Source organism: Puma concolor, chromosome A1 (assembly GCF_028749965.1).
Source record: "Puma concolor isolate L17-30 chromosome A1, mPumCon1.1.hap2, whole genome shotgun sequence".
In the NCBI taxonomy this organism is placed as follows: domain Eukaryota; kingdom Metazoa; phylum Chordata; class Mammalia; order Carnivora; family Felidae; genus Puma; species Puma concolor.
In genome coordinates this window covers 102807057-102825117 of record NC_141667.1, presented here as the reverse complement: position 1 = coordinate 102825117, position 18061 = coordinate 102807057, and the positions used below count along the sequence as shown (strand labels likewise).

At 44.2% G+C, this 18061-nt stretch overlaps 1 long non-coding RNA gene across 1 annotated transcript; it reads right to left on the bottom strand.

Moving 5' to 3' along the window:
- Window positions 1-10560: 10560 nt before the first annotated feature.
- On the bottom strand, window positions 10561-13591 carry LOC147584340 (uncharacterized). Its single transcript, XR_015248529.1, has 4 exons — window positions 13527-13591; window positions 12968-13057; window positions 12028-12100; window positions 10561-11919 (listed from the first exon to the last, which is right to left on the bottom strand). It is a non-coding gene; the product is annotated as an uncharacterized LOC147584340 (long non-coding RNA).
- Window positions 13592-18061: the final 4470 nt, after the last annotated feature.

The window sequence follows — 18061 nt, the reverse complement described above, 5'->3', positions numbered from 1 at the left end:
CACACACACACACACACACACACAGGGGATGAAGGAATGTGTCACACAATACCTTGAGAAAATAACTACATGCACCCAGAATTGGGGGAATTCAATAAGATGACTGGCTTGGACACTTGAAAGAGTCTATGTCATGGAGGGAAAAACAGGCCAAGGTCCTGTTCTAGATCAAAGGCTGCCAAACTATGACCCACAGGTCAGCGGTCTATTTTTGTAAATAAAATTTTATTGGAACGCTGTCATGCTTATTAGCTTACGTAGTGTGTGTGGCTGCTTTTGTGCTAGTGACACAGTTGAGTGATTGCAACAGAAACAGTGTGGCCTACAAACCTGCAGTGTTTACTCTCCTGCCCTTTCAGAAGAAGTTAGCTGACCCCTGTTCTAAATTAAGAGACCAGTGACTCTTCTACTCCAACCAATGACAGAGTAAGTAGTCCTGGCTAGCCACTCTGTCACACACAATTAGAGCAGCAGATGAGACATATTAAATAATTGTTCTCAGACGTGAAATAATTGGCAGCACAGGGCTGGGCTTTCTGAGAGAAAGGAAACAAACAAAGTGAGTCTACAGTCATCCAGGCTTTCTACCAGAGGCATTTGCATTTCCCAACCCAGGGAGGGGGACACAAACAGAATACCGAGTTCTCACAGAGCTGACAAGACAGATCATTGGAGAGTGGGGAGGCTGAGGCAGCTGGAATTTCCACCGGTGAATATTTTTTGAGGAAGAAACTAACCAAAGAAGGCGTTTCGGGCCACGGGATCCTCTCTGAGTCTTTGGCTAAATACCAGGTCGTGCATGCGTCTGGGGGAGACAGCACCAGCCTGGCCAAAAAACCACCATCCAGGAAAGAAAGGGTACCGTGGAGCTGTAAACATAACAACTCCTGGAGCTCACACAGAGTTGGGAGATGACTGAGTTTTGACCAGCCAGAGGGGAAAGGCCTCCCGGAACACCAAGGACTTTGAGTAGACTATCAAAAAGGCCACACCTCAGGTTTAGGACTAACTAGCTACTCTAGATCTATCTCAACGAAGCTTAAAAGTAAGTCTTCTGGGCGCCTGGGTGGCTCAGTCGGTTGAGCGTCTGACTTGAGCCCAGGTCGTGATCTCACAGTGTTTGAGCCCCGCGTTGGGCTCTGTGCTGACAGCTCAGAGCCTGGAACCTGCTTTGGATTCTGTATCTCCCTCTATCTCTACCCCTCCCCTGCTTGCGGTCTGTCTCTGTCTGTCTCTCAAAAACTAAAGTAAAAAATTAAAAAAAAAAAAAAAAAAGTAGGTCTTCAAAGAATCAAGTTAATCCATGTATAAATTAACTATCCGTGAAAACAAAACTTAACCGTATTTAAAGAGGACAACAAGGATAGCTGCCTTTGACTCTTTATTCCAAGTTTACCAAGAACTTTAATCATGAATGGATTTTTTGAGTTTTGTAAAATGATTTTTTCTGAATCCTTTTCTTTTTCTGTAATAAACTTTTTGGTCAATGACTGAATATCTCCCACCTAAGATCAGAAACAAGGAAGGAAGTTTTCTTTCACCATTTCTAGTGAACGTTCTGCTGTGGTCCTAGCCAGTGCAAACAGGCAAGGGAAGAAAGAGCCCACACATTGGAAAGGAAGAAGTAAAACATGGTTGTGAACATAGAAAACCCTCAGAATTTCTCAGAAAAGCTACAAAAACCAAAAAGTGAATCTAGTAAGGATGGAAAACACAAGGTCAATATACAGTAAGCAACTGTATGTCTGTATTTCAGCACAAACAAGTGGGAAATGAAGTATTATTTACAATGTCAAAAAATGTTTCAGATAAATTTATATATAAATGTATATATGTGTACACACACACATAGTGTACTGAAAATAACAAAACACTGTTGAAATTGAACAAGCTCTAAATGAATGGACAGATTTTCCATGTTCAGAGATTCAAAGAATCAATGCTGGCAAAATGTCAGTTTTCTCCATTGATTTATAGATTCAAAGTAAACCCACTTACAATCTCAACAGGCATTTAAAAAAATAAAAACCAGGAAGCTTATTATAAAATTTATATGAAAATGTAAAGGACCAGAAGATTTAAAATAATTCTGGAAAAGAACAAATGTGGAAGGCTTACACGTTGATTTCAAGAGCTACTATAACACCTTGGTAATTGTTGTGATATTGGCATGGGATAGACAATGGGTTAGAGTCCGGAAGTAGATCCATATATCTATGGTCAACTTACTTATTTTACATGTTATTTTTCTTCTTTTTGAGAGAGAGAGAGAGAGAGAGATAACATGAGTGGGGGAGAGGAGCACAGGGAGGGATGGGGGGAGAGAGAGACAGAGAGAGAGAGAGAGAGACACAGAGAGAGAGAATCCCAAGCAGGCTCCATGCTTAGCACGGATCCTGATGTGGGACTCAATGCCATGACCCTTGGAGTATGACCAGAGCTGAAGCCAAGAGTCTGATGCGCAACAGACTAAGCCACCCAGGTGTCCCCAATTTATTTTTTTAAGGTAATCCAATGGGAAAAATATATTCTTTTCAACAAATGGTGCTAGAATATATGGAAATGGTGCTAGAAGATATGGATATATGTATGAAAAAAATCCTAACTCCTGTCTTACACTATATACAAAAATTAAATGGATTATAAGGCTACATGTAAAAGCTAAAACTACAATATTTCTAGAAAAAAAGAAGAAAATCGTTCTAATCTTGGGGTAGGCAAGGATTTCATAGACAGGACATAAACAAAGTACCAATCTTAAACGAAAATATTGATAAATTGGACTTTATCAAAAATAAAAACTTCTCCTCAAAACACACCATTAAGAAAATGAAAAGCCCAAGTCACTGGAGGAAAATATTAATCACACATAAAACTGGGGCATTTATGGGGCAATAATGCATACAACTGAGCCTGGTGGCTCAGTCTGTTGAGTGTCTGATTCTTGATTATGCCTCAGGTTATGATCCCATAGTTGTGAGATCAAGCCCTGCAGTGGGCTCCATGCTGAGTATGGAGCCGGCTTGAGATTCTGTCTTAGTCTCTGCCCCTCTCCTTAGCTTGCACTCCCACTCTCTCTCTCAAACAAACAAACAAACAAATAATAATGAATAAACCTGGCAAAAATGCATAGGCACCCATCAGTAGCAAATAACCCAAGTTTTAAAGGGCAAATATTTTAACAGACAGTTGACCTTTGAACAACATGGGGGCTGAGACACCATCCCGTGTGATCAAAAATCTGTGTATAGCATTTGACTCCCCCAAAACTTAACTACGATAGGGGCGCCTGGGTGGCGCAGTCGGTTAAGCATCCGACTTCAGCCAGGTCACGATCTTGCGGTCCGTGAGTTCGAGCCCCGCGTCAGGCTCTGGGCTGATGGCTCAGAGCCTGGAGCCTGTTTCCGATTCTGTGTCTCCCTCTCTCTCTGCCCCTCCCCCGTTCATGCTCTGTCTCTCTCTGTCCCAAAAATAAATAAACGTTGAAAAAAACAAAAAACAAAAAACTTAACTACGATAGCTTATTGTTGTTGACCTGAAGATTTAACCCATAACATCAACAGCCAATTAACACATATTTTGTATGTTATATGTATTATGTACTGTATTCTTATAATACAGTAAGCTAGAGAAAAGAAAATGTTAGGAAAATCATACGGAAGAGAAAATGCATTTACTATATTGTAAAAAATCTGCATAGACGTGGACCTGCCCACTTCAAGCCCATGTTGTTCAAGGGTCAGCTGTACTATATATATGAGCGATAGACACATGAGAAGATGTCCAGCTTCCCTAGCGATCTGAGACATACAAATTAAACCATGCTGATGTTTAAAAAAAAAAATTAAAGAAAAAAAAAGGGGGTGCCTGGGTGGCTCAGTCGGTTGAGCGTCCGACTTCGGCTCAGGTCATGATCTTGCAGTCCGTGAGTTCGAGCCCTGTGTCAGGCTGTGGGCTGACAGCTCAGAGCCTGGAGCCTGCTTCGGATTCTGTGTCTCCCTCTCTCTGCCCCTTCCCCACTCATGCTCTGTCTCTCTCACTCTCACAAATAAATAAATGTTAAAAAAAAATTTTAAACCACCCTGAGATCACTACACACCCAATAAAATGCCAAAAAGCAAAAGATAATATTAAGCACTGGTGAGGATGTAGAGAAACTAGAAGTCGCATATGTTCCCAGTAAGAGCGTAAAATGTTGAAACACTTTGGGAAACACTTCAGCAGTTTCTTATAAAGTTAAACGTTCAGGGGCGCCTGGGTGGCGCAGTCGGTTAAGCGTCCGACTTCAGCCAGGTCACGATCTCGCGGTCCGTGAGTTCGAGCCCCGCGTCGGGCTCTGGGCTGATGGCTCAGAGCCTGGAGCCTGTTTCCGATCCTGTGTCTCCCTCTCTCTCTGCCCCTCCCCCGTTCACGCTCTGTCTCTCTCTGTCCCAAAAAAATAAATAAACGTTGAAAAAAAAAATTTAAACGTTCATTAACTACATCATCCAGCAATTCTACCTCTAGATTTTTACCCAAGAGAAATGAAGACATAGGTCCACAAAAAGACTCATACATGAATGTTCATAGTAGCTAATCATAATAGCTTAAAACTGAAAATAATCCAGATGTTCATTAATGGGTGGATGGATAAACGGGTAATATTCATATAATGGAATATTACTCTGCAACAAGTTACAAACTGCTCATATACCCAACAATATGGTGGATTTCAAAAATATTATGCTAAGCAAAAGAAGTCAGATACACAAGAATATAAGCTGTATTATTGGACTTCTGAAGTTCTTGATCAGGCAGAGCTATCTACAGTAATAAAATTCAGATCAGTGGTTGCCTGGGGCAGGGTGGGAATGGGTGATTGGTTGCAAAGATGGCATGAGGGAACATTTTCTTTTTTTTTATTAAAAGAATTTTTGGGGCGCCTGGGTGGCGCAGTCGGTTAAGCGTCCGACTTCAGCCAGGTCACGATCTCGCGGTCCGTGAGTTCGAGCCCTGCGTCAGGCTCTGGGCTGATGGCTCAGAGCCTGGAGCCTGTTTCCGATTCTGTGTCTCCCTCTCTCTCTGCCCCTCCCCCGTTCATGCTCTGTCTCTCTCTGTCCCAAAAATAAATAAACGTTGAAAAAAAAAAATTTAAAAAAAAAAAAAATTTTTTTAATCTTTATTTATTTTTGAGAAACAGAGAGAGAGCATGAGCAGGGGAGGGGCAGAGAGAGAGGGAGACACAGAATCTGAAGCAGGCTCCAGGCTCCGAGCTGTCAGCACAGAGCCCAACATAGGCTTGAACTCAGGAAACGTGAGATCATGACCCGAGCTGAAGTCGGACACTCAACTGACTGAGCCACCCAGGTGCCCCAGGGAACATTTTCTACATTTTGTTTGGAGTGAATGTTGTGAAGGTGTGTGTGTGTGTGTGTGTGTGTGTGTGTGTGTGTGTGTGTGTGTGTATGTATTTCTTTTAAAAAATGTTTATTTATTTAGAGAGGGAGAGAGAATGCATGTACATGCTCATGAACAGGGGAGGAGCAGAGAGGGAGGGAGAGAAAGAATTTCAAGCGGGCTCTGTGCTAACAGCACAGAGCCCAGTGCATGGCTGGATCTCATGAGCTGTGAGATCATGATCTGAGCCGAAACCAAGAGTTGGATGCTTAAATGACTGAGCCACCCAGGTGCCCCATATATATTTCAAAAAAAAAAAAATATATATATATATATTTATTCCAAAACTCATCAAACTGCACACTTAAAATGGATATGTTAAAATTATGTTAATTTTACATCAGTAAAAACTTTTAAAAAGTAGACTAAAAAGAAATAATGACAAACTGTAATGTGTCAATCTCAGCTGAATTCTAACTTAGTGAAAACAAAGCTATAAAAGATTCTTAGGATGATTGGGAAATTTTGAATAGGGCATGGCTCTTAGATAATATTACAGAATGACTGTTAATCTTCTTAGGTATGATCATGTTTTTGTGGTTGGAGAGAAGCATGTCCTTATTCTTAGGTATATTCTTAGCTGAAGTATTTAGGATCGAAATATCATGACGTCTACCACTTACTTGCCAATGGTTCAGTAAGAACAAAAACACGTACCCCTTTCTTACATAATACACAAAAATAAACTCAAAATGGATTAAAGACCCAAATGTAAGACCTGAAACCATAAAACCCCTAAAAGGAAACAGGCAGTAATCTCTCAGGTATCTGCTGAGCAACACCATCTCCTCAGGCAAGGGGAACAAAAGCAAGGTATTGGGACTACATCAAAATAAAAAACTTCTGTACGATGCCAAAAAGAAAAGGCAATCTACTAGAGGGGAGAAGATATTTGCAGATGACATATCTGATAAGGTGTTAACATCTAAAATATATACAGAACTTACACAACTCAATACCAAAAACCCCCAAACAATCCAATGAACAAATGAGCAGAGGATCTGAACAGGCATCTTTTCAAAGAAGATATCCAAATGGCCAACATACATATGAAAAGATGCTCAACATCACTCATCATCAGGGAAATACAAACCAAACCCGCAATGAGATACCGCCTTCCACCTGTCAGAATAGCTAGTATAACAAAGTCAAGAAATAACAAGCGCTGGTGAAGATGTAGAGAAAAAGGAAACCCGAGCACTGCTGGTGGGAATGTAAATTGATACAGTCACTCTGAAAAACTGTATGGAGGTTTGTCAAAAAATTCAACATAGGGGCGCCTGGGTGGCGCAGTCGGTTAAGCGTCCGACTTCAGCCAGGTCATGATCTTGCGGTCCGTGAGTTCGAGCCCCGCGTCGGGCTCTGGGCTGATGGCTCAGAGCCTGGAGCCTGTTTCCGATTCTGTGTCTCCCTCTCTCTCTGCCCCTCCCCCGTTCATGCTCTGTCTCTCTCTGTCCCAAAAAATAAATAAATGTTGAAAAAAAATAAAAAAAAAAAATTCAACATAGAAATACCATAGGATCCAGTAATTCCACCAGTGGCTATGTGCCCAAAGAAAACAGAAACACTAATTTGAAAAGATATATACACCCAGATGCTTACTGTAGCATTAATTACAATAGCCAAGATATGGAAGCAGCCCAGTGTCCATTGATAGAGGAGTGGATAAACATGTGGTATACACACACAATGGAATATTATTCAGCCATTAAAAAGAATGAAATCTTGCCATTTGCAACAGGGATGGAACTTGAGGCTATAATCCTAAGCGAAAGCAGTCAGACAAAGACAAATATCGTATGATTCCACTTCTATGTGGACTCTAAAAAACAAAACAAAACAAAACAAAACAAAACACAGGAACAGACTAATAGAGACCAAACTGGTGGTTGCCAGAGGGGAGGAGGGGTGAGAGGGTGGGTGAAACAGGTGAAGGAGATTATAACTTCCAGTATAAAATAAATCAGGCACAGAGATGAAAAGTGCCGCATAGGGAATATGGGAGTCAACAATATTGTAATAAGGCTGTATGGTGACAGCTGGTGACTACACTTACCGTGGTGAGTGCTGAGCGACGTACAGAATTGTTTTAAAAAATGCACACAAAAACAGCGAGATGAAACAGACCTGGCAGATATAATTGCTGAAGAAGGTGGGGGGGCTGTGGTATATAGATTTTCACCGCAGTTTTGACGTTTCTGACTTTTCAGCATTACATAACAATAATCATAACAACAATAACAACAACCACTGGGGGGTGGGGGGGCGGGGGAAGCTAATGTTGAGGTGTTATGGTTTCCTCTTAAGTCTACAAGTTTTTCTTAGACCCAGACAGATACTTATGAGGACAGGGCGAGAGAGTCGTGATTTTCTCTGAATTCTTCTAACTGCTTGTTTTTGAACAGAATCCCAGCAACAAAGAGCATTACGAATACCTGTTTGCCTTCTGGCTTCTTTGGCTGCTCGCTGGTGCAGGGAGAGTCTCAAAACGTATGACAGGAGCACCAGGGCTGGGGCCACCTCTCTGCTGGCCTTGGCAGGAGGGAGGTGAATGAATGGTTAACTAGTTACCCACCCTGCATTGTTGAACCTTCTCTGAGCCTGCACGGGGCTCTCCCTGCAAGTCTTACAGCAAATGCAAATGCACGGCGAGGGGAACAAGGCCCAGATGACCCTGTTTGTTAAATAGCGAAAACCTGGTTTACACCGGCACCTTATATAAGGCTACCCACGTCTTACAAAAGGCTACATTTCGGCATAAAAATGCCTCCCTCGGACCTACCCTGACACACTGCCCAGGGCTTTGGCAAGTGAGGTCCTGGAGATGGTGAGGGAAGGGAAAGAAATCTGGAAGCTCTTTCTCAGCCAAGTGTGCCTTTCACAAGTAGGGGGAGGAGCCAGCGAAGAGGGGAGAGCAGAGTCTCAAGGGGAGGAGTCTGTGCCTTCTCAGGTGCTGAGGTGCCATAGATGGTGTGAGATGTTACAGAACCGCCCCCTCCCCCCCTCTCCCCACCCCCCCCCCCCCCCCCCCCCCCCCCGCGCGCCAGAAGTTAAGGGCTGTAGAAAGTTCCCTGGATCAGACTGTCGGGGCCAGAGAAATTTCCCCTGGAATGGGGGGGGAGGGGGGGAGTGTAGGGATTATGCAGGAGGGAGGATATGGAGGCACACTGTGCCAACGATTTTTCGCTAAGTTTGGGGCAATAGTTGGATGACTGTGGAAGACAGCATGAGGTAGGGAAGAAAGGAGAGGGTTTTTAGTGTCTGGAGATCGGTGGGGAGAGGCTAGGTAGGGGGAGACAGGCTAGTTAAGGGAAGAGATAAGATTATAACCCAGGTGGAAAGGGGCTTAGCAAGAAGAGACTTCTCTGAGATAGAGGGAAGGCAACGGTGGGGGGTGGGGGAGCTGCGACAAAGATATGGGGTGTTTTGAAATAGTAAGATACCAGCATCACTCAGCCAGTTGCCCACCACACATGGTACTTTCCCAGCTTTGGAGTTGAGTGACTTCTTTGGTAACATCGTACTGCATATTTGAAAGTTGCTAGGAGTAAATCCATCACAAGAAAAACATTTGTAACGATGTATGGTGATGGATATTAAGTACACTTATTGCGGTGACCGTTTTGCAATGTACACAAATGTCCTATCATTATGTGGCATGCCTGAAACGAATATAATGTGGTGGATCAGTTATACGTCAATAAAAAAAGCAAAAAACCTAAACCTCATTTTCGCGTAGATGTGGATCTTGGCCTCCTTCTAGTCAGTTAATTCAGGAAGAAAGTCTGAAGGAAGAGGAGGGAATAAAGAAAAACATATGAGGAGTCTGAGATGACGAATAAAGTTAAGCCGCAAAGTGACTGAAAGGCATAGAAAAAGTAGCAAAGCGGAGAAAGATACCAAGGAAGATCACATGAAATCTCCCGGAGAGATGGACAGTTAGGTCGTCCACGCACACCGACCCTTCTGTGGCAAAGCAGACTGGGAGTGTGCCTCTGGGTGAATCGCCGACTTTCCTAGATAATACCCTCCTTTAGGGTCTTTTCAGTTTCTTGCTGTGGTCTCCTTGCAGGGCTGTGAAAAAGTCACAGGCCTGTATCCATTGGAGCCAACTCATGTATTTTGGTCCTGAATACCTGCTTGAAAAGCTTCTAACTTGACTGGGATCCATTCTCGTTGGGAAGAGACTGGCAGAGCAGGAAGATAAAATTTTATTTTACAACTTGACTTCCTTTGTGCAAAGCCCCAACTTAGTACGCATGCATATGTGAAAATGAATAAGAAAGGCTCTGGGACAAAATGGTACCTGGATGCAGGCTGTAGCAGGGTCTTGCTCCCGTGGGGTATGGCCGACAGGCTCAAAGGCAGATGTCCAAGTAGATTTGGTTTGGGGCTCAGAGGTAGTGATTACCTGGAGGGAGGCGCTTTAGAGTAGACGTCAGACTGGGCTTCTCCTGTCTATGGATGATGCTAACTTAAGGGTAATGAGGCCAGCAGAAGGCTCTGGTCATCCCTGTAGAGCCATTTTTACCATTAGGAGGTCCCTCTGGTGGCTGCCGCAAGTAACACCTCATGGTTCGGTTATCAATATTTGGGGCTGTAATAGGGCTTCCTTCCAGAAACACACAAATAAGAGAAATAATATTGCCCTCTGAGAGTTAAACCTAAAAAAAAAAAGATCGGCTCAACACATATTGGACAGAACAGAGATAAGCAAATTTACTGTAGCAGACAGACTGCTTCTCTGGTGTGTAGAGAGCACAGCATGCATCCCGGGAATGTGTGCCTTTTCTACACTGTTCCCACCTTTGGAATGTCCTTCCTTGTGTCTTCTGGCTACCAAGATGCTACCGCCTTTGGAGTCTCGGTTGAAATGCCACCTCCCCATGCCTATTTCTTTCCTGATTCTCCAGGTCAAAATCAAGCACCCCTTTCTCTACATTCCAGAATTAGGTTTTTAACTTTGTTGTCGTTCATACTGAATTCTATCTTGGAGTAGAGTCTGTGGTTACTTGTAAGTCCTCCCTACTACAATATAAATTCCTTGACTGTAAAAGCCAGGCCTTATTCCACACTTTATGTGTATCATGGGATGCCAATAAATGCTGTTAAATGAAGCTAATAGCCAATCACGAAAAAATCACACATAGATTTCAGTCGAAAGTGCACAATTGTTACTTTCCCCGGAAGCGTGTCCTGGGTTGGGATCTCCAGAAATACCCTTGAGTGGGGGATTCTTAGTTAAGGAAGTACTTACACGGGGAAAGGAGCGAGGAAAGAAAAAAGGGGTGCAAGGTGGGGGGGATGCTCAGCAAGGATGTGGCCTCAGCTGGAGACGAGAGACAGCCTGATCCCACCAAGTAGTGAAGCAAGAATCGTGCCACTGGATTGGTCCTCTGTGACGCAGTGAGGCTGGCCTTTTGTACCCCTGCGTCAGCTTGGCTTGGGCTGGGTGTTCCCTTGGGGGTCGGCATATTCCTCTGGGAGAGAAGGCTCCCATGGGCCAAGGGCAAGTCTCTGGACTGGGAATCAGCTGTGAGCCATCAGCAGCCAACATTCACAGTAGCCACAGGGTGTCAAATAAGCCACAGGGTGTCAAATAATGTAAGAAGAGGATGAGAGATGGGAAATGTCACGGCTCTCTTTGGGAAAAACAGTCTGCTACCTCAGCTTTGGCTGATTAAGAGTTTCCTGAGCTCCAAAAATGTGAGGTGGGAGTCAGGAAGAGTCCCTCTGGGGTTTCCCAACTTGAAATTTCTAAGTGTGCTGGATTTTGCTCATTTCGTTTCAATTCGGAAGATAAGCAGCATGATTTGGAGGGAACTTGCTTTAATACGGAAGAGTCTGCTGTAGCCCTTTCCTTGGCAATGAAAGCAGAAGCAGCAGCAGCAAACAGAAGCATCTGGAAAGAGTCTCCACAAGGATCTGCAATTGGCCACGGTGGTTTTTAAGGAAGAAGCTACTGAAAGTCAGTTTTCCTAAAATACAGTCAGTGTCCTCTACTGGCTCAGAGTTTCTGCTCGTAAGTTTTGTTTCCATGTGATCAACATGGCAGCTCTTCAATTCTCCTTGCCCTTTTTCTATATCATGGCCCTTCTATTTCAGGTGACAGGCCCAGTCTTTTAGTTTCCCAGTTTCTGAGAACCTGATTGCCTATTCTGTGGTTTGGAACCCGAGCTCACAGGTCATAAGTCCCTTCCTGCCTGAGTGAACAACTTGTCCTAGTTGGCTCAGGACTTTTCTGGAATTAGCACTGAAAGTCCTGCCTTCTGGGAACCCCCCAGTCCAACACAAACCAGGATGGTTGGCCAGCCTTCCCCCTATCTGTGGAAAGGTTGCCCTTGCATCAGATGCCCACCTCAAGAGGAGGAGGGCTAGGTCTTCAGGTGGCCAGCAGGGCTACTGTCTTCGTGCAGCGTGGGGTAGCTTCCAGGAGGAGAAGGTATGAGTTGGACCAGCGATGATCAACCTCTCTTGTTAAAACTATAACCGAATTAATTACTCATTAGGAGGGCAAGAATCAAGGTATTGTAAATACTTGTGCAGCAGTGTGACATAGTAGAATGAGCAGTGAAGGGGGAGTCAAAATACCTGGTTTCTGCCCCTGATGGCCGTGAAACCTCAGGGCCAAAGAATTCATGCTTCTGAGCCTTGGTTTCTCCATCTGTAAAGTGAAATCACAAGTCGAGGGCTTGCTTCTTCTCTTACCTTTCGTTTTGTAACTTCATTCTAGAGGATAGAGTTACTCATACTCCTTGAGACATAGTTGGCTATCATCATTACAAGTTTTTCCCCTCCCCTCCCCCGCCCCTTCCTCCTCCCTCCCCCTTCCCCCTCCCTTTTCCTCTTCCCTCCCTTGCGCCCTCCTCCCCCACTCCCCTCCTCCCCGCTCCACCCCCTCTCCTCCCCTCTCCCTGCTTTCTCCATTCCTAGCGCTCATCTCTTTACTCCAAACAGGCAACCACATCAATGTGAAAAATATCATTGTAGTTTTAGGAGTATTGTTTTGTGTATGGATCTTTTATTTTCATATGTTATATTGCGCTACGGACTTCATTTTTTTTTTTTTTCTAACACTTTTTTTACCCAGCACCAGTTAAAAAATATATCCTCAGGATGCTGGGTGTTGGTTTCCAAATTTTTTTTATAAACATTTTATAAACATTGTTTAGCGTTGCAGAATGTTCTGTTACCCAGGGTTCCAGCTAACTGGAATCAAATTATTGACGGGCTTTCTGGAGCAACAGAGGGGAGAAGGCAGTATCTGTAATCACTCCCCACATTGGCCAACTTTGGTCTGCATGAAGGGGACCAAGTGGATTAATATGCAGACACATTAATGGGGAATACGAGAAGTGTTGGATGGCAAGAACGGTTATGAGTGCACCTTTGGGCCTCTAACTCTGAATGGTGAGGCCTTCCAGGAACCTGGCCGGTCTGCAGTCCTAAGAGCTCTCACTGGGGGAGCTCACCTCCTGCATAAGACTGGTGGACATATGGCAGCCGCTTAAGACCTCAGCCAGAGACCCACCTCGAATAGCGCACATATCGGCAAGCTCTAACTCCTCTTCCTGGGGCTGAAGAGGACCAGGCCAGCATCCGCATCCCACCGGGAGAGTTCCTGTGGTTATTAGCGGTTGTTAGCAGAGCAGTGTCTCCCAGGCTGGGCCACTCTCTTGGTGGCATCGAAGCTTAAAGGAGCCATGTGGTGCCTGGGAACAGGCTGCGGGTGGGGAGCAGCTGTGGGGCTCAGCCCCTCATGTCACTGCCTGCCTACGCGTGGGAGAATGGCTTCCATTTCAGACAGCAGCAATTCACACTGGGTGGCCTCTGCTTTCCCTCCCACATCAGCTCACAGGAGGATGACCCAGAAGGTTGAGGAGTGTGGAGCTCCCCTTGGAGGAAGCAGACCCTGCTGAGGGGCCTCTTCTCTCTCCCTGTGTCTGGCTCAACGAGGTCTTCATCTTTATTCAGGCCTCTTAGTGAGCTCTGGGGAGATCCCTCGAAGCCTGACTGGTGAGGCCCGTGAAGTCGGGGTGGGATGAGGGTCCCTTGAAGTCGGGTGGGGGGGGGGATGAGGGGTGTCCCACCTGACACGCTTCCTCACAGAGGCACATCCTGACCCTCTTCCAGGCCTTAACTATTTCTGCTCCTTTCAAGATGCAAAACAAAGAAAAGCAACAAGAAAATTAAAAACCAAAAATAAACAAACATATAAGCAGACACGCACAGATAACAAAGGCCCACTGTTTGTAGCTTCTTTTCTCCACATTTCAGCTGCTTCTATGTTGTGATCTCCTCAAGCTTCCCAGGGGAGGACACTGAGGCAGCCACAGGATTATGTACACACTCTACCCAAATGACTCTCTTTGTAGTGGGATGACTTAAACTGACCCTGAGAATCAGAGAAGTTTCCTCTTGACCTTCAGCTAATCCTTAGTATCTGGGCAGTGGTTTCAGGGCCTCTTGACTTGGGCCTGGTACTCCAGCCCTACTAGGGACCCAGCTCCCCAAGAACCCAAGGGGAACACTTAAATGTAGCAAGATAAAATAACTACAACTGACAGTCACTGAGCTACTAGGCTCCGGACTCATTCCATGTCGTCTCACTCAATCCTCGTGCCCTTCCGAAATAGGTACTATTAGCAGCCTCTTTTTTTTTTTTTTTAACGTTTATTTATTTTTGAAACAGAGAGAGACAGAGCATGAACAGGGGAGGGGCAGAGAGAGAGGGAGACACAGAATCTGAAACATAGCAGCCTCTTTTATAAATGAGGAAACTGAGCCTCAGAGAATCTAAGCAGCCGCCCCAGCTACACAGCTAGTAATTAGTGGACCCAGGATTTGACTGCTCTCAGCCACTGTGCGTATGTAAGCTCACACACACACACACACACACACACACACACACACACAGATGATGCACACATGTGCCTTTTAGTTTATACACTGTAATCATTTTAATAACATTCACAGAATCATAGATTGTTGGAAACGGAAGTCACTAGAGATGGCCTGATTTATGCACATGCACACATACACACACAGAGAAATGAGAGGGAAGGAATGAAGGAACAAAGGAAGGATGAAGGAAGGAAGGAGGAAAGAAGGAAGAAGGAAGGAAAGAAGAAAGGAAGGAAAGAAGGAAAGAAGAAAGGAAGGAGGAAAGAAGAAGGAAGGAAGGAAAGAAGGAAGGAAGGCAGGAAGGGAGGAAGGAAGGAAGGAAAGAAAGAAACTGGGGACTTACTTTAGAAAAATAGTTCTCAATTGAGTAGCATCAGAATCACCTGTTACGACACACATCTCAGGACCACAAACCCAGAGCGTCTAATTGAGTAGGTTTGGGACGCGACCCCAAATTTGCATTTCTGACAAGGTCCCAGATGATGCTGATGAGGCTGGTCCTGCGCCCACACTGTGAGAACCATGGCATGAGGGTAAATTGTACACGTTAAGGACCATAAGACCCACTGCAAATGTTACCTAAACCTACTTAGCAATTAATGCCAATGAAGCCTGGGAAAACATATCCCCAGGAGAGTCATTCTCATCTGATCACTTGTTCTTAAATGCTCTCTTGACTCCCAACAGCAGAACCAGAATGTGGTAGGCAGGATTCTCAAAATGCCCTACCTGCTCCCACAAGAGATTCCACACCCTTTATCCCCCTGAACCTGTGAATGGGATATCATTCCTGTGACTACATTATGTTATATGACACAGCTGATGCAAAAAGGGATTATCCAGGTGAGTGTAATCTAATTACACGGCTCCCTGAAGAGCCCAGAACTTCTTATGGCTGTAAACACAAGTACCTAAATTTCCAAATTTGGAAGGGAGCTACTGCCTGATGCAAACCTACCCCATTCAGAAGATCCTCAGGCCTCGAGCTCCGCCCCTAGGGGGGCCCACCTTATTGCCTGCTGGAAATGTCAGTGGCCGTGACTTACATTCTAGCACCACCAAGGTAACATTCAGTTCAGTCGAAAAAAGAAATGTAAAGGTTGTCGGAGAGAACATCCTAAGAACCGCCTGTCCCAGTGACCCTCAGCAGACGCAGCCTGGCTCAGGAACACAGAGGGATCGCTCGTCAGCAGGCGCGTGCCCTTCATGGAAGAGCGGTTTAAAAACAGTTTAGGAAAACAGATTGCCCTCCTGCCCTGCTGGTTGGTCAGATAACACCCTTTCCTGTGGCTGAGATTAATCACCTGTAAAACTGAGGCAGTGCCCCTCACATGGGTATTAGGAAACTCAAGCAAGAGGCTGGGATGAATGCTCAGAGTCCATACGACAGCGATCCTCACCCCCCCCCCCAAATATTTGGTGATTCTTAAAGTAAAATACACAGGGACAATTTTGATTTTCTGCATGACTACTATATAGCTATGATTCAACCACCATGGTTTTTTTTTTTTTTTTTGTAAAAGAGGAATATAAACTGCAGTCACAGACATCATTCAAGTAAATGAAACAAGTTGGCTAGTAGATAATTCTTAATATTGAGATTTCCTTCAAATATCCACCTCCAACTGATTTATAGACACCTGACATTTATTTAAGTGCAGAGTCCTCTCTCTCGAGGGTGAGGTTCCAGGCATTTGATATCTCACGCGCGCGCGCACACACACACACACACACACACACACACACAGTCTCCACAAAGCAGTTTCCTTCCCACCACAATGTGCTGAAATCAAATGTTTTGGTAACAAATGCATGACCATGCTTAGTTTCACTTCCCACAAGAGTTCTCTGATAACTCTGTTTTTGTGGTTTCAGTGTCACTTTTCATTGATCTCTTTGAACTATAATCATTTCAAAATTACAATTTTTAACTAAGACTGTGGGTTGGTGGTTAAAAACAGGAAGTTTGATGGGTAAGCCTGACAAGCAGTGAAAATGTGCAGGAAACTCAGGACGATTCAGAATATGATGTTACTGAGGGCTGTGACAGTGTAACCCCATGAGTCCTCCCGAGAACTTGTCTGTAAAGAAGGATGAGGTTACTAACCAACCATAAACAATTACAAATGTGGTTGATCTAAAATCTTGAAACACACTTGGATGTCCATGTGGACAGAAGTTCAAGAAGTATCACAGACTAAACGGTAAAAAAGTCAGTATCTCTCTATGGAAGATTGTATTTCCAGAGGATGGCAATATTATCTCCTATTCCACATGCACTGTGTCCTTGACACTCTTCCCATAGAGAGGAAGAATCTAATTCCATTCCTTTTGTATCTGGCTTGGCTTAGTGGTCTGCTTGAGCAACAGAATGAAACGGAAGTGATATTCTGAGACTTCCAAGCTAGGTCGTAAGATCCTTGCAGCTTCCATCTGGGACCCATGGAATGCTCACTCTTAGGACACTCCCTCTTGAGAGCCAGGCACCGTGCTGGGAAAAAAATCACATGGAAAGACCACAGGTAGGAGCTCTGGTGAACAACCTTGCTGAGCTCCTAACAACAGCCAGCAGAACTCCCAGCCGTGTGAGTGAACCATCTTGGATGTTGAGCTCAGTCTGTAAGTCTTGGGCTGACAGATGGCTGCATTCCTAGCAGACTGCCCAGCAAAACTCAGTCAGCCTACGGAATTGTGTTTCAAGCCACAATGTTTGGGGGTGGCTTGTTATATAGATCACTGTTTGTTATACATAGATAACTGGAACACCCAGCCACTTCTCTATCCCAATTTATTGTGCATCCTTTCAGTGATATTTTAAGCACATACATTCAGTGACAAGCATATACCACTTTCCCCTTGCAAATGGTAGCATAGTAAATATACTATACAACAGTATACAACACATCTTAAAGATCATCTCATACCTGTTCTTATAGACCTGCTTGCTCTTTTGTGGGGAGGGGGATGGGTGGGGAGGGGCAGAGAGAGAGGGAGAGAGAGAATCCCAAGCAGGCTGTGCACTGACAGTGCAGACATTCATTGTCTATGCTGCTAAGACACTCTTTTGTGTAAAATATATATGTAGGTTACATTCCTAGAAGAAAATACTTGCATCTTCTTGAATTCAACTGTATGTGCATTTTCAATTGTAATAGATATTGCCAAATCACTCTGTTCAAAAAAAAAGACGTTGTACCCAGTTAGGTTCTCACAACTTAAAGTTGTCTGTTTTCCTACACTCTTGCCACAACAGTGCCTCTACCAAAGTTTAAATGTTTTTTTTACCCTGGATTCTTATTCAGGTTATGGATTTTATTACTGTGGCAAAAAATGAGCTTAATCCTTGATCTCAATTTCATATCTTGATATATCTTGCTGGAGAAATGCTCAGCTGTAACCGTATCAAGCAGTCCTTTTCGTCAGCATATTAAAAATAAATTGTATGGATTTGGGAAAGACGGCATGAGCTGCTAGGTAAAAAAAGAGCCAAAGATTAACGTGATTCCATTTCTATAAAATCATAAACCACAACCAAACGAGCAAATAAAACACTACCTGAAATTTCCTGCAAGGTCAGTGTCATGACTGCCTCCGAAGAAGGTGGGTCTGGTCTATAGATGTGGCTGAAAAAAGTTTAGGTCGAAAGAGTTAGCCAAACCAAAAAGAGTGCTTTCATCAAACGAGACTTTTTTTTTTTTTTTTTTTTTTTGAAGTAGGCTTC